General features: G+C 47.6%; 1 protein-coding gene across 9 annotated transcripts in view; it reads left to right on the forward strand.

Annotated features, from left to right (window-relative positions):
• The window catches only part of ZNF516 (zinc finger protein 516), a 99235-nt gene that overhangs the window by 15278 nt on the left and 63553 nt on the right, over positions 1–20404 (forward strand). The window contains exon 1 of one of the 9 annotated variants that reach the window (XM_043888733.1): positions 6492–10220. The exons of 6 other annotated variants lie outside the window; for them this stretch is intronic. The gene's annotated coding sequence lies outside the window, so the exon portion shown is untranslated. Of the gene's footprint in view, positions 1–6491; positions 10221–20404 lie in introns of those variants that run through there. 2 more of the 9 variants (XM_043888732.1, XM_043888725.1) reach the window with 2 other exon arrangements.

Consider the following 20404-nt stretch of genomic DNA (forward strand, 5'->3'; position numbering starts at 1 on the left):
CCGTGTGCCTTAACTTGTTCATCTGTGAAATGGGGTCAGACGCCGGCTTCCCCTGAGGGCCCGCAGAGTTAACTGTGCAGTGCACTCGAGAAAGGGAGCCGGAGAGCAGACTAAACGGCAGATGAAGGCCACTCAAGAATTTCAAAACACAAGGAGAGTTGCGAAGGTTCCAGTTTATTCTGTCTTATCTAGTGGTAATTTTATATGCAGCATGTAAAAATATAAACTTTACATCCAGCATAAAAGACATTTAATTCTTCCTACTTTTTGCACATTAAAAAAAAAGTCTGTTTACTTTACAAGCAGGTGAGACTTGTGGTCTAATCCAGTTAGATAGATGTTCTTTATGTTGAGCATGTGTGTGTGCGCTCAGTTGCTCGGTTGCATCTGACTCTTTGTGACTCCATGGACTGTAGCCCGTTAGACTCCTCTGTCCCTGGGATTCTCCAGGCAAGAATACTGGAGTGGGTATCCATGCCCTCCTCCAGGGGATCTTCCAGACCTAGGGATGGAACCTGGATCTCCTGCAGGTGGATTCTTGATCACCAAGCCACCAGGAAGTCCTCCCTGGGAAGCCTAGGAAGCCTTAAATCCTAATTTGCTTCATTTTTGTTTTATTAACCTCACAATACAGAAAGCGACTGTATAAAATATAGAAACTGTCTACTTTGCCTGGGGGCTTAAGGTGAGCCTGGAGTGGAAAGCCAGGCAGAGTTCACTGATAATTTTGTGTGTTGTTGTTGTAATAATGATCAGACACCAACAACATGCTCTCTGTGCGGGGGAGCAGAGTGTTTTTCTGAGATTATGGTTTTGCAGAGCCTCCCCTCACATTCTTCATGGATGACCTCGTGCCCATCTTGTTTCTGCTCCCAGGTCCTGGGATGTGAAATACGGTGGTTGGATGAGAACGCAGTATGCTTTGAACTCTGTATCAAAGCTCATGGAAATGCCAGCGTGGGGGCTTTTCACTCAGGAGGGCGGTGTGGATGCAAAGGGAAAACCTCTTTCCCTCACGGTGGACCTGGAACCAGTGTCCTTCATCAGTCTTCTTAAAGTAGGTCATTTCAGAGTAACCCTATTAATAATAATAACGATGAAGATTCCTTTTCCCCAAATGGGCAGCAACAGTTCAGAAAAGCTCTGTCTCAGAGGGAAGAGTCAAGTCAGTCATAAGAGCAAATGGACCTCCTTTAAGGGGGTGATGCTTCTTTCAAGGAGAAGAGGGTTAAATGCAGTGTCATGAATTTCCGTTCCTTCGCATCCGCAGTGTTTTTGAGGATGGTTTGTGTCTTACCCCTGCGCTGTAGGGAATCACAGTGAGAGACACGGAGGTCCTGCCCTCGTGGGCTTTACAGTGGCTATGTCCTGAGTGTGGCAAAGTGTGACGGGGGTGTTTGGCTACCAGGTGGAAGGGGATTTACGGGTTGAAAATTGCAAGAGAATCACATTGTGTCGGTATATTTATTACCTGCCACAGTCAGGCAGAAAATCCTGCTGTTCCAGGAGTCGGTGCAAAGCTAGTCTGTGTCCCCACGAATCTTGAGACTGCTGTTCCTGCTGGCTGTTAAGTTCTGTCACGTTTTCAAGGCGAGACCTGGTTAAACCGCTTCCGGATCGTGGGGCTGGTCCTGCTGCTGGCCACCCGCTGCAGTCTACCTGCTGCTCCGGCCTGAGAGTCCAGGTTCTGGTCAGCACGTTTAGCATTTAGACTGAAGGTCACGTTGTATTTCTCACCCTATCAATCACCGAAAGTGCTTCTTTGGATAGATAAATGGTGTTGAAACAGACTAGAATTTTGTTGATTCTCTGGCCTGTGGACTCACAGTATCAGTGTTCAGGAAACTTACCGGACCTAAAAGCAAAAAAAAAAAAGATCGACTGGCATTCCTGGGGGATAACAAAGTCCAGATCAATGCTTTTCAGCTCTGAGAAAAAGTGCTGTTTCTCTTTTTCTGTTTCAGTGGCCCAGCTAAACCATGCTTCAGATGTGTGCAGGTTGAGGCAAAGGGATATTTCCACTTAAAGGAGAAATGCGAACTGTCAGGGTCAGGATCACCATTTTTTACTGTGTGGACCTGACATTCTTAGCAGAGTTTTGCCAATTTACATGCATCTCAATGCGTTGGATTTCATCAGTTCAGTTCAGTTGCTCAGTCGTGTCCGACTCTTTGCGACCCTGTGGACTGCAGCACGCCAGGCTTTCCTGTCCATCACCAACTCCTGGAGTTGGCTCAAACTCATGTCCTTAGAGTCAGTGATACCATCCAACCATCTCATCCTCTGTTGTCCCCTTCTCCTTCTGCCTTCAGTCTTCCCCAGGATCAGGGTCTTTTCCAATGAGTCAGTTCTTCGAAATTGGATTTCATAAGTGGGCCCTTTTCTAGGAAAAGATTGAAGGCCCCGGAGATGGTCACCCTGAATTGGCTGCACATCTGGGGGGCTCAAGAGCTTAGGCGGTTTCTACCCGTCATGTGAAATTTATGGGTATTCATTTGCCTGAGGATCTGCTAGTCAGATGGGACTTCAGGATGACAATAAATTCAAGTGTTCTGATTAAAACATCCCTTTCTTAGACAAACCATGGCTGGTCTTGGAGGTTAGTGGGAAGCAGATGCAGGATTGCAGGCTTAACATTTAGTCACGTGGGGCAGAAGATTTCTTTCCTCTCCACTTGCACGCTTAATTCACCGTAAGATGTCTGAAGTTGAAGCTATGAATATGAACTTCGTCCTATTTTTAATTTTGAGGATTCGTGGGAGCTGAGCACAAATGACGTCCTTTCCCGTTCCCCCAAAATTTTGTCTTCTATGGTAGCATCCCGTTTTCTGGCGGAGAGTTGATCTGAATGTCATTATTCTGGAAATTAATATGAAGCTTCACATTTTAGTTATTGAGCCAGAATCAAACATGGACATCTGGGGCCCAAACCTTATGCTGTGTTTCTCTTGTGTAAGGAGGTAAAGACAGACACAGTACTTCACTTTGAAGACATAGAGGATTTCAAAAATAAATTACATATACTTTCACAAAATGGTACGAATACGCAGCACTTTCCCTTTCGGTCTGCTCCTGCTCCTTCATTCAGTCGTGTCTGACTCATTGCGACCCCTTGGACTATAGCCTGCCAGGCTCCTCTGTCCATGGGATTTTCCAGGCAAGAATACTGGAGTGGTTCCCACTTCCTTCTCCAGGGGATCTTCCTGACCCAGCAAATCAAACCTGAGTCTCCTGCGTCTCCTGCATTGTAGGTGGATTCTTTACCACTGAGCCACTGAGGAAAGCCCTTGTTAGCGGTGGAATTCAGGGTAAATAATTTGTTAAAAGCAAGAGAGTTCCAGAAAAACATCTATTTCTGCTTTATTGACTATGCCAAAGCCTCTGACTGTGTGGATCACAATAAACTGTGGAAAATTCTGAAAGAGATAGGAATACCAGACCACCTGACCTGCCTCTTGAGAAACCTGTGTGCAGGTCAGGAAGCAGCAGTTAAAACTGGACATGGAACAACAGACTGGTTCCAAATAGGAAAAGGAGTACGTCAAAGCTGTATATTGTCACCCTGCTTATTTAACTTACATGCAGAGTATATCATGAGAAACGCTGGGCTGGAAGAAGCACAAGCTGGAATCAAGATTGCCGGGAGAAATATCAATAACCTCAGATATGCAGATGACACCACCCTTGTGGCAGAAAGGGAAGAAGAAATAAGGAGCCTCTTGATGAAAGTGAAAGAGAGTGAAAAAGTTGGTTTAAATAACATTCAGAAAACTAAGATCATGGCATCCATTCCTGTCACTTCATGACAATTAGATGGGGAAACAGTGGAAACAGTGGCTGACTTTATTTTCTTGGGCTCCAAAATCACTGCAGATGGTGATTGCAGCCATGAAATTAAAAGACGCTTACTCCTTGGAAGGAAAGTTATGACCAACCTAGACAGCATATTAAAAAGCAGAGACATCACTTTGCCAACAAAGGTCCATCTAGTCAATGCTATGATTTTTCCAGTGGTCATGTATGGATGTGAGAGTTGGACTATAAAGAAAGCTGAGCACCGAAGAATTGATGCTTTTGACCTGTGGTGTTGGAGGAGACTGTTGAGAGTCCCTTGGACTGCAAGGAGATCCAACCAGTCCATCCTAAAGGAAATCAGTCCTGAGTGTTCATTGGAGGGACTGATGTTGAAGCTGAAACTCCAATACTTTGGCCACCTGATGCGAAGAGCTGACTCATTTGAAAAGACCCTGATGCTGGGAAAGATGGAAGGCGGGAGGAGAAGGGGATGACAGAGGATGGGATGGTTGGATGGCATCACCGACTCAATGGACATGAGTTTGAGTATACTCGGGGAGTTGGTGATGGACAGGGAGGCCTGGTGTGCTGCAGTTCATGGGGTCGCAAAGAGTCGGACACAACTGAGTGACTGAACTGATAACTGATAACTTCTTAATTGATTTTCAACCACGTATTTGAGCAATTGAATTATAGACAAATACTTAGGGTAGCATTCTTCTTGCTGAAATTAAACTATTTCTTTTCAGATAATTATACAAAATGCATAGTTAGTAGACTGCAAAGACTCTTTTAATTATCTTTGCCATCAAGATATTTACAATCCAAAGTGAAAGTTGCATTTTGAGAAAAAAGGATGTGTGTGACATTTCACAGTGTTTTTGTAATTTTACTTTATGCAGGCTGCTGTGTACTAACTGCTTTCTTGATATCAATCACTGTATTAGGCATTTAAATCCGTCAGCTTCATGAATGTACTTAATATACATACCTGTTGTTGTTCAGTTGCTAAGTCTGCTTTGACTCTTTGTGATCCCATGGACTGCAGCACACCAGGCTTCCCTGTCCTCCATTATTTCCCAGAGTTTGCGCAAACTCATGTCCATTGAGTCAGTGATGCCATCCAACCATCTCATCCTTTGTCACCGCCTTCTCCTCCTGCCCTCAGTCTTTCCCAGTATCTGTTTTTTTTTTTCCAAAATGGGAGTTTTCTGTCAACTTATTTTCTCAACTTTTTTTTTTTTTGGCTGCATTGTGTGATTGTGGGATCTTAGTTCCCCAACCAGGGATCGAACCCTCACCCCCTGTATTGGAAGGGCAGAGTACTAACCACTGGATCACCAGATAAGTCCTACACCGTATTTTTCTTAAGGGATGAGCAGATTGTAAAGGCTGGCACACCCCATCCTGGTTTTTATTTATTTTTTATTTTTTTTTCCATTTATTTTTATTAGTTGGAGGCTAATTACTTTATAATATTGTAGTGGTTTTTGTCATACATTGACATGAATCAGCCATGGATTTACATGTATTCCCCATCCCGATCCCCCCTCCCACCTCCCTCTCTACCCGATCCCTCTGGGTCTTCCCAGTGCACCAGGCCCGAGCACTTGTCTCATGCATCCAACCTGGGCTGGTGATATGTTTCACCCTAGATAATATACGTTTCAATGCTGTTCTCTCGAAACATCCCACCCTCGCCTTCTCCCACAGAGTCCAAAAGTCTGTTCTGTACATCTGTGTCTCTTTCTGTTTTGCATGTAGGGTTATCGTTACCATCTTTCTAAATTCCATATATATGCAATAGTATACTGTAATGGTCTTTATCTTTCTGGCTTACTTCACTCTGTATAATGGGCTCCAGTTTCATCCATCTCATTAGAACTGATTCAAATGAATTCTTTTTAATGGCTGAGTAATATTCCGTGGTGTATATGTACCACAGCTTCCTTATCCATTCATCTGCTGATGGGCATCTAGGTTGCTTCCATGTCCTGGCTATTATAAACAGTGCTGTGATGAACATTGGGGTGCACGTGTCTCTTTCAGATCTGGTTTCCTCAGTGTGTATGCCCAGAAGTGGGATTGCTGGGTCATCTGGCAGTCCTAGTTCCAGTTTTTTAAGAAATCTCCACCCTGTTCTCCATAGCGGCTGTACTAGTTTGCATTCCCACCAACAGTGTAAGAGGGTTCCCTTTTCTCCACACCCTCTCCAGCATTTATTGCTTGTAGACTTGTGGATAGCAGCCATCCTGACTGGCGTGTAATGGTACCTCATTGTGGTTTTGATTTGCATTTCTCTGATAATGAGTGATGTTGAGCATCTTTTCATGTGTTTGTTAGCCATCTGTATGTCTTCTTTGGAGAAATGTCTTAGTTCTTTGGCCCAATTTTTGGTTGGGTTATTTATTTTTCTGGAATTGAACCATCCTGGTTTTTAAAGGCCCAGTACTCAGTTCGGTCTGTTCTGAGCCACTGCAAGGGGATTTGGGTGGGAGTAGCCAGTGGGACGGAGAAGGCCATGGCACCCCACTCCAGTACTCTTGCCTGGAAAATCCCATGGACGGAGGAGCCTGGTAGGCTGTGGTCCACGGGGTCGCTAAGGGTCGGACACGACTGAGCGACCTCACTTTCACTTTTCACTTTCATGCATTAGAGAAGGAAATGGCAACCCGCTCCAGTGTTCTTGCCTGGGGAATCCCAGGGACGGGGCAGCCCAATGGGCTGCCGTCTGTGGGGTTGCACAGAGTCAGACACTACTGAAGTGACTTAGCAGCAGCAGCAGCAGGCAGTGGGCAGGGCTGGTACCCAGCAGCTACCGCCCCACGGAGCTTCACTGTGTGTGTCCCCGTCGTGGACTCTTGTGTCGCTGTGGGTTTCCTACTGTGATGTCAGCCTCTCTGACACACACAGTTTTGTGCACGTGTGGGAATGTTTCTTTGGGATTAGTTCCCCAAGATGGAGTTTTTGGCTGGAAGGGATGTTTTCATTGAGGGATATTGATGAGTTTCCCATCAGGATATCAAAATGTCGTTTCACACCCTCAGCAGCAGTCAGGGACGTGAGGCTTTGTCTTTGTCAGCTCTTGATGTTATCAGTCTCTCAGTCTTGGGCAATCTGATAGGAAAAATGAGCACCGGATTTTAAAAATTTAAAGCCACATCGAGCATTTCTTAGCGTCTGTTGACTATCGTTTCTCTTGTGAACCACCTGTTCGCTTACTCGGTCAGTTTTTCCACTGAGTTATTCATGATTTGTTGCTTTGTAAGAACATTTTCTTTATTAGGACAGTAGCTGTGTGCTCTGTTGTCGCAGATAACTTTTGTTTATCTCTTTTCTATTCTTCACTTTATGTAAGTTCTTTTCGCTCCAGAAACATTCAAATAGCCTCCATCTGAGTTGTTTCTCAAAATGTGTATGACCATAACTGATTTTTTTTTTTTTTTTGGCATTTGAGCAAGTGAAGGAGTGTGTGACAGGCCTTCTGATTTCCTACCTGATTATTGTTCTGTTGCTTCTTCTGTTGATTCCTGAGTAGATTTTGGATGTTTATTTAGGGCTTACCTGGTGGCTCAGGTGGTAAAGAATATTTTAATAGAAAATTAGTAATTTCTTTCCATATTCTCACATTTGTTAATGTAGAGCTTTGAAGAACATTATATTCTTTTAATTGCCCTTACTTTTGTGGTCCATGGACCTAATTTTCCCCAGCTCCTACTTTATTTTTTGTTTTTGATTAGGCCAGCTTGTCAATTTTCTCATTCATTGGGCTTATCAAAGAGCCAATTATTGACTTTATTTACCAATTTTGCTGGGTTTTTTCTCATTTGTCGTTACCTTTTAAAATTCAAATTTAAGTATTTTAATGCTTTTTTGGTTACTTCTTGACTTGAATGTTTCACATACTTGTTTTCTTTATTTTTAATCCCACAGCTGCTTTCCCTTTCGGCTTTCTGTGTGTCCCACACATTTTGACACAGAGGGGTTCAGGAGAGGTTTGCAGTTGCCGCATGATCTTCTGCCCCAGGAGTTGTTACGAAGAGTTTAAAATTTTTAAAATGGCTGAACTTTTGTTCATGTTGTTTTTGCTTTCACTTGGTAGTTTTTGCTGTCACAGTACTATGTCTGAAGCTTGGAAGACCTGTGCTGTTTCTGATTTATGGAACTGTTAGAGCCCATCTTTGTGGTCAGCATGTAGCCACCTAATGTTCTATCCTTAGTTTAGCAAACTGGCCAGTATGGGGTTTGACGTGACATACTCGATAAACCCTACTTCTTTATTCACGTCTACTATTACTGTTTTTGCCTTTTTAATCTGCTAGGTTTAAGAGAGATTTAATTCTCCCAGATCCATTTTGTCTCTTGTATTTGTCTCATGTATTCACTGGGGTGTTTGCTTTATGTATTTCGTTCTGTGTTATTTGATTTAAACATGTAGGACAGTTTCATTCTTGGTGGTTTCTTTTTTTACCCTTGTCATTATAATACGACTTTTGTGCAATTGAATACCTTTTTCAAACCATGAATTAAACTCTTAGTGATATTTCTATTTTCACTCTTGTTTATTTGCATTTTCTGTTGTATTTAATCTATATGTCATCTAGCTTTTCTGAATTCCTTCATTTGGGGTGTCTTTTGTACAGGACAAAGAGTTGGATTTAGTTGTTAAGCCCTTCATTGAGTCTTTTTAAATAAATAAGTTGATTCCATTTATATTTTTTGCTGAAACAGATTTATTAGGTGTTCTTTCCTACATAGAAAAAACTTTAATCTGATTTTATGCTTTCTTTTTAATTTATTGGTAAAAGAATTATGTTTCTCTTCTTTAATCCTTGAAATGAGAAGACAGATAGAAGGTTCAGTGTTTTCAGTTCTATCAATGGTTATATTTATAACTTTTGCTTAAACCCCTGTTTCTCAATTATGGACTTCAGTAACAATATAAGTTGACTTCCTCTTTGGGGAGGATGAAGAAATGAAAGCGCCTGTGTTCCCTTCCTCTCTTTCTTCATTTCTTCCCCTCTCCCCACACGCTATTGTAATTCCTTTTCTGCATGTGGTTTTAGTCTACAATTGTTAATTTATTATTTTTTATGTTGGATATAATGTCTTGCAAGAAATGTAGCAATTGCATGTTTATATATACCTCACAATTATTTAGACTTGATTCTGTCTACACATTTCTTTGCCTGTTGGGTTCAATGATCATTGCCAGATTTGTTTCATTTTTGTTGTTTTGCGTGTGAGTTCTCTGAGTCACCTGTTTGACTGGATTCTTTTTCCCAGTAGATTGTAAGGAGGTTGTGGTGAGGACTGGGGCCCTTTTGGAAGCTGGTTCTCTGAGAAGGAGAGGGTGCTGGGTGAGGACGGAGCTGTGGGCCTCTGTCAGAGCCTCAGAGAGCCTCGAGGGCACGTGGGTGCATGCGTGTGTGTATGTGTATGTATACACATATGTGTGTGAGGGCGACAGGTGGCGTCTGACAGGTCTTTAAGGGCAGTGAGTGATCTTGAGGACGCTTGACTCTCACCAGTTATGAGGTGATGGGTTCTGGGTGACCCCTCGGGGCCTGAGAGGGGTCCATTTTCAGAAGATGGTGCGGGGCAGTGCTCAGAGAGTGTGGTCCTCCGGGCAGACTAGTTACCATAAGACTGGAGAAAAGGGCGGCCCAAGAGGTGTTGGAGGGTGGGGTCCTGGTGACATGGTGATGGATTGGGCAGGTGGGAGATGGAGGGAGGTCCAGTGTAGACGTGGTGTGTGTGGGGCCCGGGCTCTACTGGGCCATGATCACTGTCCAGTTACACCACACAGCTGTGTGAGGCCATCACATGTTCGGGAAGAGGCCTGACCGCTCTTGCGAGAATCCCCGGACAGCAGCAGCCTGGGCCTCCCGGGTGCCAGAATCTTCCTGCCTCCTCAGAAACGGGTAGGTTACAGAGCACCCACTCTGCACACCGGCACAGTGAGGGCCAGAGAAGTGCAGAGGCCACGCTTCCCCATACAGAGCCCCGCCCCCAGTGCATAGGCCACGCCTCTCACAGAGACCAGGACTCCTGCCCCAGAGACCATGCCTCCTGGCACAGAGGCCACACCTCCCAGTGCAGAGACCACACCTCCCAGCACAGAGGCCACGCCTCCCAGTAGTGTCCCTGCCTCCCAGTGCAGGGGCCATGCCTCTCTTACAGAGACCATGCCTCCTGGTGCAGAGGCCACACCTCCTAGTGCAGAGAAGGAAAACCCTGTCCAGGAACACGAGAGCGCTGGCTCCCACCTCTTGCCAGGTGTCGGCGGCTGGAGGATACAGTCCGGGCTTCTCTCCTTTAGCACCAGGACACTGGTGTTAGAGGATGCCTGCCTTCTAAGTGCAGGAGGTTGAGGGTTTGATGAATGTCGTAACTTCTGAACTGCTGATCCATTGTGCATACTGGTAAAATTATTCTTTGAAAGTTCTTAATAGCAGTAATGTTTTTATCTGTTTCTAATTTCTTCTGGCCCATAGGTTGGTGAGAGAGACTGCAGTTCATGTCTTTGATGTGGGTAGAGTAAGGCATCTGAAAGTTGTCTTTTAATTAATCAGCCTAGAAAAATACTTTTAAGAAAATTACTTAAGAAGGAGAAAGGAATATAAAAGGAATTTAAAAGATCAGCTTTATTGAACTTTATGGAAGGATTGTCAGGGGTAGGGTAAGCTATGCAGTATGTAGGATTTATATAAAATCACAGATAAGAAGTTCTTAATGTGAATTAGGTCAGAACTTCAGGGATTTTGGCCGAGGATGGTTGTAAAATATTTGTTACAAAAAATGAAGTGGATTAAAATTCTCAGAATAAACCAGAGAGCACAGAATAGGATTCGTATGGAATTTCGAGTCAGGAAGAAGTGGGACATTCCAAAGCTGATTTATAAAAGGGCTCCTTGGATCAAAACACCACACGGTGTCAGTTAAATGCTGCATCTAAAATAACTTGAACTTGGAATTTCTCAAGCTGTTAGTGCAAAAAGAGTCACTGTGTGGAGGCATGTTTGTGTTGGATAGAAATGTACCCTTAATGGAACTCTTCTTTCTGTATTCGAATTCAAATTGTATTCTGAAAACTCTTGACTTGCTCCAGAGCTAAGTTAAAATTGGTGCAGGGGTGGGGAGGTGGGGGGGTGGAAGGGGACACTTTTCTGTCAGTTTTTGGCCCACAGAGTTCAGCAGAGCACATGAAGTGTAACAGGGAATTTAGAGACAGGCTGTTCCAAATTTGGCATGAAAATTGGCTGCCTCATCTAGAGGAAAACTTTTCTAAACAGTTGGTGGATTCTAGCGATGACCTCTGACATTGCAAGGTCTAATCCTCACTTGGGATAATACTGTTCCCAGCACAACAGATTTTATGTAATTTTAAGAGTTGATTATTGACCTCATGATGCCTATAAATATTGTTCATTTATGTTTTGTGTTATGATTTTTAAGGGAGTACAGTATTAAAACATTTTAAATGACTTTAAACATTTAAAATCTACACTTTTGCATTTTTTATTGTGGTAAAATATATTTAATATGTGTGTGTAGTGTTTACCATTTTAACAATTTTTAAATGTACTCAGTGCTTACATTGGTTTTTAAATTAATGAATATTACTTGAAAGGAATATAAGGGAAATATGTGTGTTTTTCTAAGTACAGTGTGACTTAACCTTTCAGAATCCAGGATTTGGGAAGAAAAGATGATAAAAAGAGAAAATGAACTCTGTTTAATCCCAGCATGAAGATTATATTTTTAAAAATATTAAAGTTTGTGGTCAGGAGACGAAAGTTACCCAAATCCCTTTTATCTTAAAAGTGAATCTTCTCCCTCGGCCCAACCCAATAATTTTATTTAGTTTCTTCTTACATTGAAAGAAAGCACTTTTCCCCTAAATGCAGTAGTGGAAACTGTTACTAGATTTTTGGTTCTTTCAATGTCGAAGGGAAAATATGTAAGCTAAAATCATGAGTACTTTCTTGTAACTGTCTAACTCTGTACAATACAGACATTCATAGATCTGTTCTCAAACTTATTTTTAAAAAGCCCTCTAAATATAAAGCTATAATGAATGTAACTTTCTTAGCAATAGGAAAACAGGACACCAAATCCTTAATAATAATAAGTTTGGGTGTAATTTGGGCTGGTGACCTCACCGTGCCGCACGGTTTACTAATTTTACATTTTGCCGGGAGAAGGCAAAACCTCTCTTAGCAGGCGAGGGGACTCTGCACACAGCCTGACTTGACTACATCAGCTATTTATGTTCAGGCAGACAGAGCTAAACCGGTGCAAGGCCTGGACTGTAGCTTCATTTAAGAAAAGCTCTTCAAGAACGAACTTTAAATGCTTCTCAAACCGACAGGGGAGGTTGGAGGCTTGAGACCTGGAAGTTCTCTTTCAGCGTTCCTCCTTAGTCGCGTTACACTGTGACGGCCCAGGTCCTTTGTGGCTGGGGAGGCGTAGAGAATGGGAAGGAGCACTGGGACAGGCAGGCTGTACACCCCACCCAGGCCCTTCTTCCAGGAGTAAACCGGATCATTAACAGGGGAGGATGGATCACTGTTTCCATTTATTCCCCTCAAGTGAGAGTTTGTGTCACACAAATAACTAGTTTGGGTGGATCTCTTATTAAGTGGGCATGGATCTGCTCCTTGTCACACACAGGGGACACTGCCAGCCTTAATCCTGATGTCTCTAATTTCAGGTAAATGAACACACTTGTGCAGAAGTGGGGAGCAGAGGTTGATGACCCATGTCTTGACCTTTCTGGTCCAGGAGAGCACGTCTCACTGTCACGTTGTCACAGGTGCGCCGGCAGCCCCCCTCCAGATGCCCGTCTACGTGTCTGGAAGGGGTGCTGGGTAACCTGCGTGTGGATGGGTGCGGATGGGGCTGTGTTCCTGGCAACCCAGGGTCCCTCAGGGTGTCCCCTTATACTCCAAGTACAAGTCTGGATCCGGCTGTGGTTCCTCTTGGGCAGGCTGTCCCTGTAGGACCGAGGGAGCGAGAAGTGACCAGGCGGTGGTCAAAAGGGCTCAAACTGCCCCGCGTTGACTCCTATGTTGAACGGAGCTGCCTTGAGGGGCTGTGATGCATGTGGCTGTCCTATCCATGGAAATGCACTTGTCTGGTAACAGAAAAAATCAGGAATTGAATGTTCTGACAGTTTGAACGTGTCTACAGATGCAGGAAATTACTAAACTTCTGCTTTGAAAATGAGGCTGCCTATGCGGATTGCCAAAGGCTTTTGAGGCTCAGACTGTAAGCTGATTTGACCTGTCGTGTCTTTCTCAAGATCACGGTCAGCACAGGGACCAGAGCCTGGCTTCGCATCCCATGACCAGCACTTGCTTCTGAGCCGGTTGTCACTTGCAGCCGGTGGGGAAAATGGTCACCCCTGCCCCCGATGCTCAATGGGCAGAGGGGAGGCGGGCTGGCAGGAGATCTGGTGGGAGGCAGTTGTTCTCTGAGGCAGAGAAATGGGACGAGCTGTTCATGCTCCTCCGGCCCTGGTCTCCAGGTGATGCTCCCCGAGACCCAAGGGTGCCTCTGATGGACTCTGGATCCTGGACACCAAGGCCTCAGGTCAGGCCTCAGGTCGGGCCTCCAGCGAGCCCTGTCCCAGCCTCTCTTTTAGTCTCTCCTTTGGAAATCTTGTCCTCAGCTCCTGCCCTGTCGGCCCCATCTTTGTGTTGCTGCGGGCCCTCGGGCCAGGTGCTACACGTCCCCGGTCGGCTTCCCCGGCCATGGGACGTAGCTTCCTGTGTCCTTGGGAGCGTGACTGAGGTCACCCTCACGGTGAGGACTTCCATCGCCTGGCCTTCCCTGTCCACTTGTCCCCCCAGTCCTCCTGCCCCCCCCCGGCCTGCTTCCCGGCCAGGCCCACCCTGTCAGCTCCGTTCCCCAGATGTGGGCTGTGAACCGGGAAAGTCCCTTCTGCCTTCCAGGTCTGCCTCAACATCTCCTCCGCATCTGCTGGAGCCCGCTTCTGCCCATGTGCCCTAGAGCCGACCACGTGCCCAGGGCGCCCCTCTGCCCTCCACGGGCTTGGACACCTGGGTCTGATTTGACCCACAGGGCAGAGCTCTCTTCCGGATCCTCCCCCCACGTCTTAGGGCCCGTGGGGTGAAGCGTGTGCGACGAGAAGAGTCTGTGTGTGCATGTGGTCGTCGTGGTGTGGCAGCTTGGATGGTCTGGGCTGCATGGGGTGACACGTGGGCATGGAGGCACAAATGCAGGAGGAGCCTGGGGGAGGCGTGTCCCCGGGTGACGTCACGGCCCCGAGCCGCACGGGGAGGCAGCCGCACGGTCGCGCGCTGTGCCAGTCTTCAGCTGGACCCCAACCCTGATTAATGTAATTAATATCCCACATCAAGAAACTGCGGGAGCTCGAATTAATATTCGCTCCCAAGGGACCTCGGCAGTTTCCAGCGGTGCTCAAACGAGTCACTGGGGACGAGGCAAGTCTGAAGAGCAGTTGTTGGAAACCTGGGTGTTTTTAATCCAGAGAGCCTCTGCGCTCCTACAGCTTGGATTGGGGTGCGGTGGGCACAGGGGAGCGTGGGCAGAACCGGGTCTCTGCGATCCTCCCCCCTGCTCCAGCACATCACGTGCCTCTGGCTCTAGAAGCTTCTCCCTGCCTGGTCCTCCCCTGGCCTTCGCCTTCCCACCCGTTTCTCTTCTCCCTTTCATCTGCTACGTTCTGCCATCTTTATTTCTGAGGTGGCCTCTTAAATATCAGAGCGTGGAGCTCCAGCCTGTTTCTCCCTCGCCAGAGCAAGGCACTTGGCCTCCCTGCCCAGTCACCTCCATGCTGTGTGACCTCAGCCAGGTGCTGGCCTTCTCTGTGTCCCACTTGCCTTATTCATAAAGTGGCCAGGATGACCATAATTCCTTTGCAGGGGAGATGGACTGATGGGTGGAATATGCTCATACCTGGCACCTGGCAAGCACTCAAAATATGTTAGCTGTTCTCACCTGTCTCCTCAGTGACAGCCTCCCGGCGTCGGGGAGCAGGTGCCCCTAGGAAGATCTGGGAAAGAGGCGGCAAGGACCTTCACGCGGCTCTGTGGAGGCGGGTCCATTGTGTGCTTGGCCAGACCACACCAGCGGTGCTCACATCCCCTTTGTTGGGAGGGACCTGTGTCTTCCAGCTAAGCCTGGAGATGAGAACATGTCACCTGAGCGAGTGAAGAAAGGGAAATTACCATGAGCTCTGATTTCCGGGAATCTCTGCCTGCCTTTGTCATTTATCAAAGGGTGTGTTTAATTTATGATGGAGAAGCTAGACTTCCACGCACTGCTTGTGGCTCATGCAGCAGAAATACTTCATTTTAGACTTTAAAAGATGTTTGCAAGAGCTGTTCTTGTAGCTCGCTGTAAGATATGTCTGGAAGGACTTTCCGGGGGGGTGCGGGTGGGAACACTAGCACACCTCAGTTGGAACCCGGCTCCAGTGCTCTGCTTTGTAAGCGCCAGTGGCCAGGCCGGGCCAGGCTGGGCCGGGCCGCCTGGAGGTGTGGCCCCGAGACCCGCGGTCCAGGATGAGTCACTCGGGGTGCAGAGTTCCTGGTGGGGCTCGGGACGCTGCACGGCAGGTCTTTGCTGGCCATGCGCTGACAGCCGGCATCAATGGATGGTCAAGATTATGAAGCCAGAGAAAATGTGAGAGTCGCTCAGTCTCGGTCGCCTCTTTGAGACCCCATGGACTGTAGCCTGCCAGCCTCCTCTGTCCATGGAATTTCCCAGGCAAGAATACTGGGGTGGGTTGCCATTTCATTCTCCGGGGAATCGTCTCGACACAGAGATTGAATCTGGGTCTCCCGCGTTTACTGCCTGAGCCACCAGGGAAGCCCATGAAACAAAAGGTCCTGCAGAGGTGGTGCCAGTGGAGAGGCTGAGGACTCTCAGTTTTACTGTCCGGGAAAGCCTTGCAGGAAGGGTATTTGCATATGAGTAAGATTTCTTTTGCCCACATTTGTGGAGCTTGTTGCTCTTGGAACAGTATTTTTGGGCAGAGGGCTTTTGGGAGGCACAACACTTTGCTTCTTTCTTGTTGAAAAGCAATAGCAAACTTTTCTTAAAAAGGTAACTACTTTAATACCGACTTCTGGTCGTTTCAGACTCTGAGAGGCTGGGGGTGTCTTCTCCCGCGCACCAACGTCACCTCCACCTTCTGGGAAAGTCAGATTTGGTTCCATGAGCATTCCTTCCTGTTTAATCCTTCGGACTTCACAGTTGCGGATTGAGGACAGGCTAAGACCCGGTGTTACTTTGACCTTGGCATGGGACTGCTCTTCCCAGCGTAACTGGAAACGTGTTCAAAGGGGTCTGATGGTAAATAGACAAGTAACTGAGCACAAACACCTCGTGGTGAAGCCCTGTGGTCACCTCCGTTTTTGTTAGGACCGAAGGGTCAGAGAGTGAATTCCAGCACAACTCTGCAGGAATCTTTCCCTGAGAGGCAGCTGGGTAAGCAGCTCTGCAGAGAGAGCGTGGTACGAGGGGAGAGGCTGAGGACTCTCAGTTTTACTGTCTGGGAAACCCTTGCGGGAAGGATGTTAGTTTGCACATGAGTAAGATTTTTCTTGTCCACATTTGTGCAGCTGGCTGCTCCTGGGACCGTATTTCTGGGCAGAGGGCTTTTGGGAGGCACAGACCTTCCCTCTCTCTGCCGGGAGGAGCCATGTCAGTGCTGGAAGCAATGATGTGATCAACCAGTTATAAACTCTGGGATGTCCCTGTTTCCATCTTTGGTTTTTATGGGTGGTCTTTAACGAGCGGGGCTGCACATCTTTCTCTGCACCCTATGTGCATCGGGGACACACGCGTGGACTCAGGCCTTTGTGACTTGGGGGTTTTCACCAGAACAGACATTCTGGAAGATCACGTACGTTCGACCTGCAGTTAAGGAGACCATGGTGGTGAGTCTTCTTCTTTTGCCAGTAATTGTGTAGGTTGTCCTGTGTGTAAAGTCCTGAGATGGTTTGCTGTGAAGGAGACTCTGGCTTTGAAGAATGCAGGGGATGTTGCTCTTCTGGGAGGATCCCAAGCTGCCTGGCGTGGCGATGGGCGTGCGTGTGAGTGAGTGACTCCGTGTGGCCATGGCAGGCCCCCACTGCCAGGAAAGCCTGGACAGCCCTGCCATGATGGAAATGCTCAGAAAAACAATAAGAAGCCCAAAGGAAAATACTGACTTGGATTTTAATCTGAAAGATATGATGCAAGATAGGGCAAAAAGGGCAAGTTTATATGTGGCTCAAAACAGTAATGGATTTACTTGCAATGTGGGAGACCTGAGTTTGATCCCTGGGTCCGGAAGATCCCCTGGAGAAGGGAATGGCTACCCACTCCAGTATTCTTGTCTGGAGAATCCCATGGACAGAGGAGCCTGGTGGACCACAGTCCATGGGTCTCAAAGAGTCAGATATGACTGAGTGACTAACACTATACAGTTTCTCTCTGGATTTGGGGAAAATCACCGGGTTTTCAGTGTCAAAGGAGGAAGCAGCTGAGGCATTTCTTTGAGCAGTTGCGTGCCCCAGGGACTGAGGCCAGCATCCTGACTTGCAGGTACTGATGGCCATGTGAGCCAGCCACTTGCCCAGGTGTGAGCACCACCTGGTGGCCCGGCTGGCCCAGGTGGGCCCGCAGCAAACATCTCGAGGCTGCCTGAGTCCCCAGACATGGGATGTGGGCTCAGAGCCGGCCTCTGACCCCTCTCCTGTGCGGTGGCCTTGGTTTCCACGTGCTTCCACCTCGTTGTTGTTTAGTCTCTAGGTTGTGTCCGACTCTTTGCTTCGACCTTGAGTTTTACATTGTTACCGAATCTTGGATTTGGGTTGGAAAGAAGAAGGGACCTGAGTTCACTGAGAGCTGATGACGTCACAGGCACTGGCCCAGGGACCTTGTGGACACTTCTATTTTACGTTTGTGAGACAAGATTCCCTGGTGGCTCAATGGTAAAGAATCTGCCTGCAATGCGGGAGACCCAGGTTTGATCCCTAAGTTGGGAAGATCTTCTGGAGAAAGGAATGGCTACCTACTCTAGTGTTCTTGCCTGGAAAAGAGGATCCTGGTGGGCTACAGTTTATGGGGTCACAAAGAGTCAGACAGGACTGAGTGACTAACACCAATGATGAGTTTCTCACAACTGCAGAAGCTGTGGGTGACAGATGACTCTGCTCTAAAGGCCACGTTACACAGGGCTTCTCAAAGGCGTGGGTCCAGGCACGTGAGATGCTGACCCCTCTGACTGCACTCCCCACCCCCCGCCCCAGGCCTCCTTCATTTGCCCACACATGGGATGGATGGTCCTGTTTTCCAGGGGCCGTGGTCCCAAGAGGTGGGGGAGCAACCGCGGTTCCCAGAGGAGTGTCCCGCTGCCCCTGTGCATCGGGGGCCTTGGTGGTGGTGACCAGTGTCCAGTTCTGTGTCAGAAACATCACTGAGGAGTCAGGTGGTGAAAGTCTGTTTTGCCCTCCTCGTGGCTTCCAGAAAGACAAGGGGCAAGGCAATGATCCATCATGAATGGAGGCAGTCATGTACCATGGATTCTGGGTGCGGGAATCATAGCTGTTGTTTTACTGCAATTTCTGTCCGGGGACGGGCCCCTTGTTTGGGGGAACGGTGTGCCCAGCCGGCCACTGAGGAACAGGTTAGTATCTGAGACCTGGCGCCAGGCGTCTTGTTGGCCTTCGATGCTGGGACTCACCAGCTCACACTGGGTTATTTGGGGATCGGAGTGGGCTGTAGCTCTGGGCCCGTCACTGAGCGAGGCCCCACATGTGCTCGCTCCTCTTACCGACAAGTCCCCGGCGATGGTTCAGACTCGGATTTGGATCCCTGTTGGTGAAGCGGTACAGCTGCTGGTCACGGGCTCAGGAGGGCGGACGGGTTCCGCTGGACCAAGGCTGGTTCAAAGCGAGAGTGGAGGAAGCACCCGCCACTGGGGTGAGGAGGGGTGGGGAGACAGAGCCTCTTCCTCCGGGAGTGGGGAGCCCTGTGATAGCATCTCAAGCTGAGGGGACCTGCTTGCCCCTCGAGCTGGACAGGAGCTGTTAGTCACCCTCGCACCCAGTCTGCTCGGGAGGTCAGGGCGGCCTCTGATCATTAGTTGTGGTTATCACATAATGTGACAGAAGCTCATTCAGACAGTTGAGTTGGAAACGTGTACTTTAGGGCGATTGCATTTTGTTTCGAATTGCATGGGCAGGACACACAGGTCCTGCTGTTTTCTTTCCCAGGTCTGTGCTCTCGGGACACCTGGCTGGCACATCCCCGCTGTGTAGTCACATGGCCCTGTTCCGGGACAGACTTGTGTTGACCTGTGTCCTCGGTGAACAACATGAAGTTTATGAGTAGTTTTCTCTTTCACCAAGCAGTCGATGATGTGGTTTGTGAACTCTGTTGTTGTTGTTCAAACTCTAAGTTGTGTCTGACTCTTCGCAACCCCACGGACGGCAGCACTCCAGGCTTCTCTGTCCTCCACTGTCTTCCGGAGGTTGCTCAAGTTCATGTCCACTGAGTTGGTGATGCCATCCAACCATCTCATCCTCTGCTGCCTTCTTCTCCTTTTGCCTTCAGTCTTTCTCAAGGCTGTGATCCCTGAGGGGCAGTGAACGTGAAGGTCTGGACCAGGGTGTCCATCACCTGGAGGCAGCCCCTTGAGAGCCCGGCAGCTGCTGGCCTGGCTTTGGGTCATCTGCCACCAGTGCCCACGCGGCCCTTCACCTGGTCTGGGCAGCTTACAGCACCTGGCTGAACAGAGGGAGACCCCGTCGAGAAAGGGCGTCTGGGGTCTGATGTGTTGTAGCGAGTGGGGGTGGGGAGTGAAGAGAGGTAGGGGTCACCCCCAGCACCCTTCAATGTGGACCCAGTTCTGAGCTGGAACCAGATGGACGATCCGGCCATAGTCGCTGATTAGGGATCTTGGCCTCTGGGTTCCTGGAAAATGTTTGCAGCACCTACTCTGCCCCTTGCTGCCTCTCTGTTCACTTCAGGCCCGTCCTGAGCTCAGAAGCACAGCTCTTCCAGAATAATCCAGGCTTGACTGCCAGTGGAGAGACTCCATTTCAAGTTCGATACCATTTCTCTCCAGGGACCAACGGGGTGGGGCTGGGAGCTCTGAAATTAAAAAAAAAGAAAAGAAGAACTTGGTTGTATTCTATATTTACTGTTTCTAAAAGCTGATGCTGGGTAAGATGCTTCGACTTAGGAAAAACACTTCCATCCTCATTTCTGCAAGTTCATCTACGACCTTGTGCAGAATTTTCTTAACTTTAGTAGCTGAATCACACAATAACGTTATTGTGGGGGCTGAAAGTGGATTTTTGTTTGTTTATTCTTTTATCCTTGCAGGGAAAGGATAGACAGCCTTTTATCTGCAGAATTCAGAACTTGCAGCGAGGTGTCATTAACTGTGCTTGGAAGTGTATTTTTAGACAGGAAGGAGGATACGTCCTACAGCCATGTGACATCATGTTCTTGTCAAGAATTGTGCTTTGTAAACATTCTCTGATAGATCACTCTCCTTAAGAGGCTGGAATATCCAGCTGCTTGGGTTAGTGATAAACCAGGTCATGTTACAGTAGTTGTA

Source organism: Cervus elaphus, chromosome 27, assembly GCF_910594005.1.
Source record: "Cervus elaphus chromosome 27, mCerEla1.1, whole genome shotgun sequence".
Lineage (NCBI taxonomy): Eukaryota > Metazoa > Chordata > Mammalia > Artiodactyla > Cervidae > Cervus > Cervus elaphus.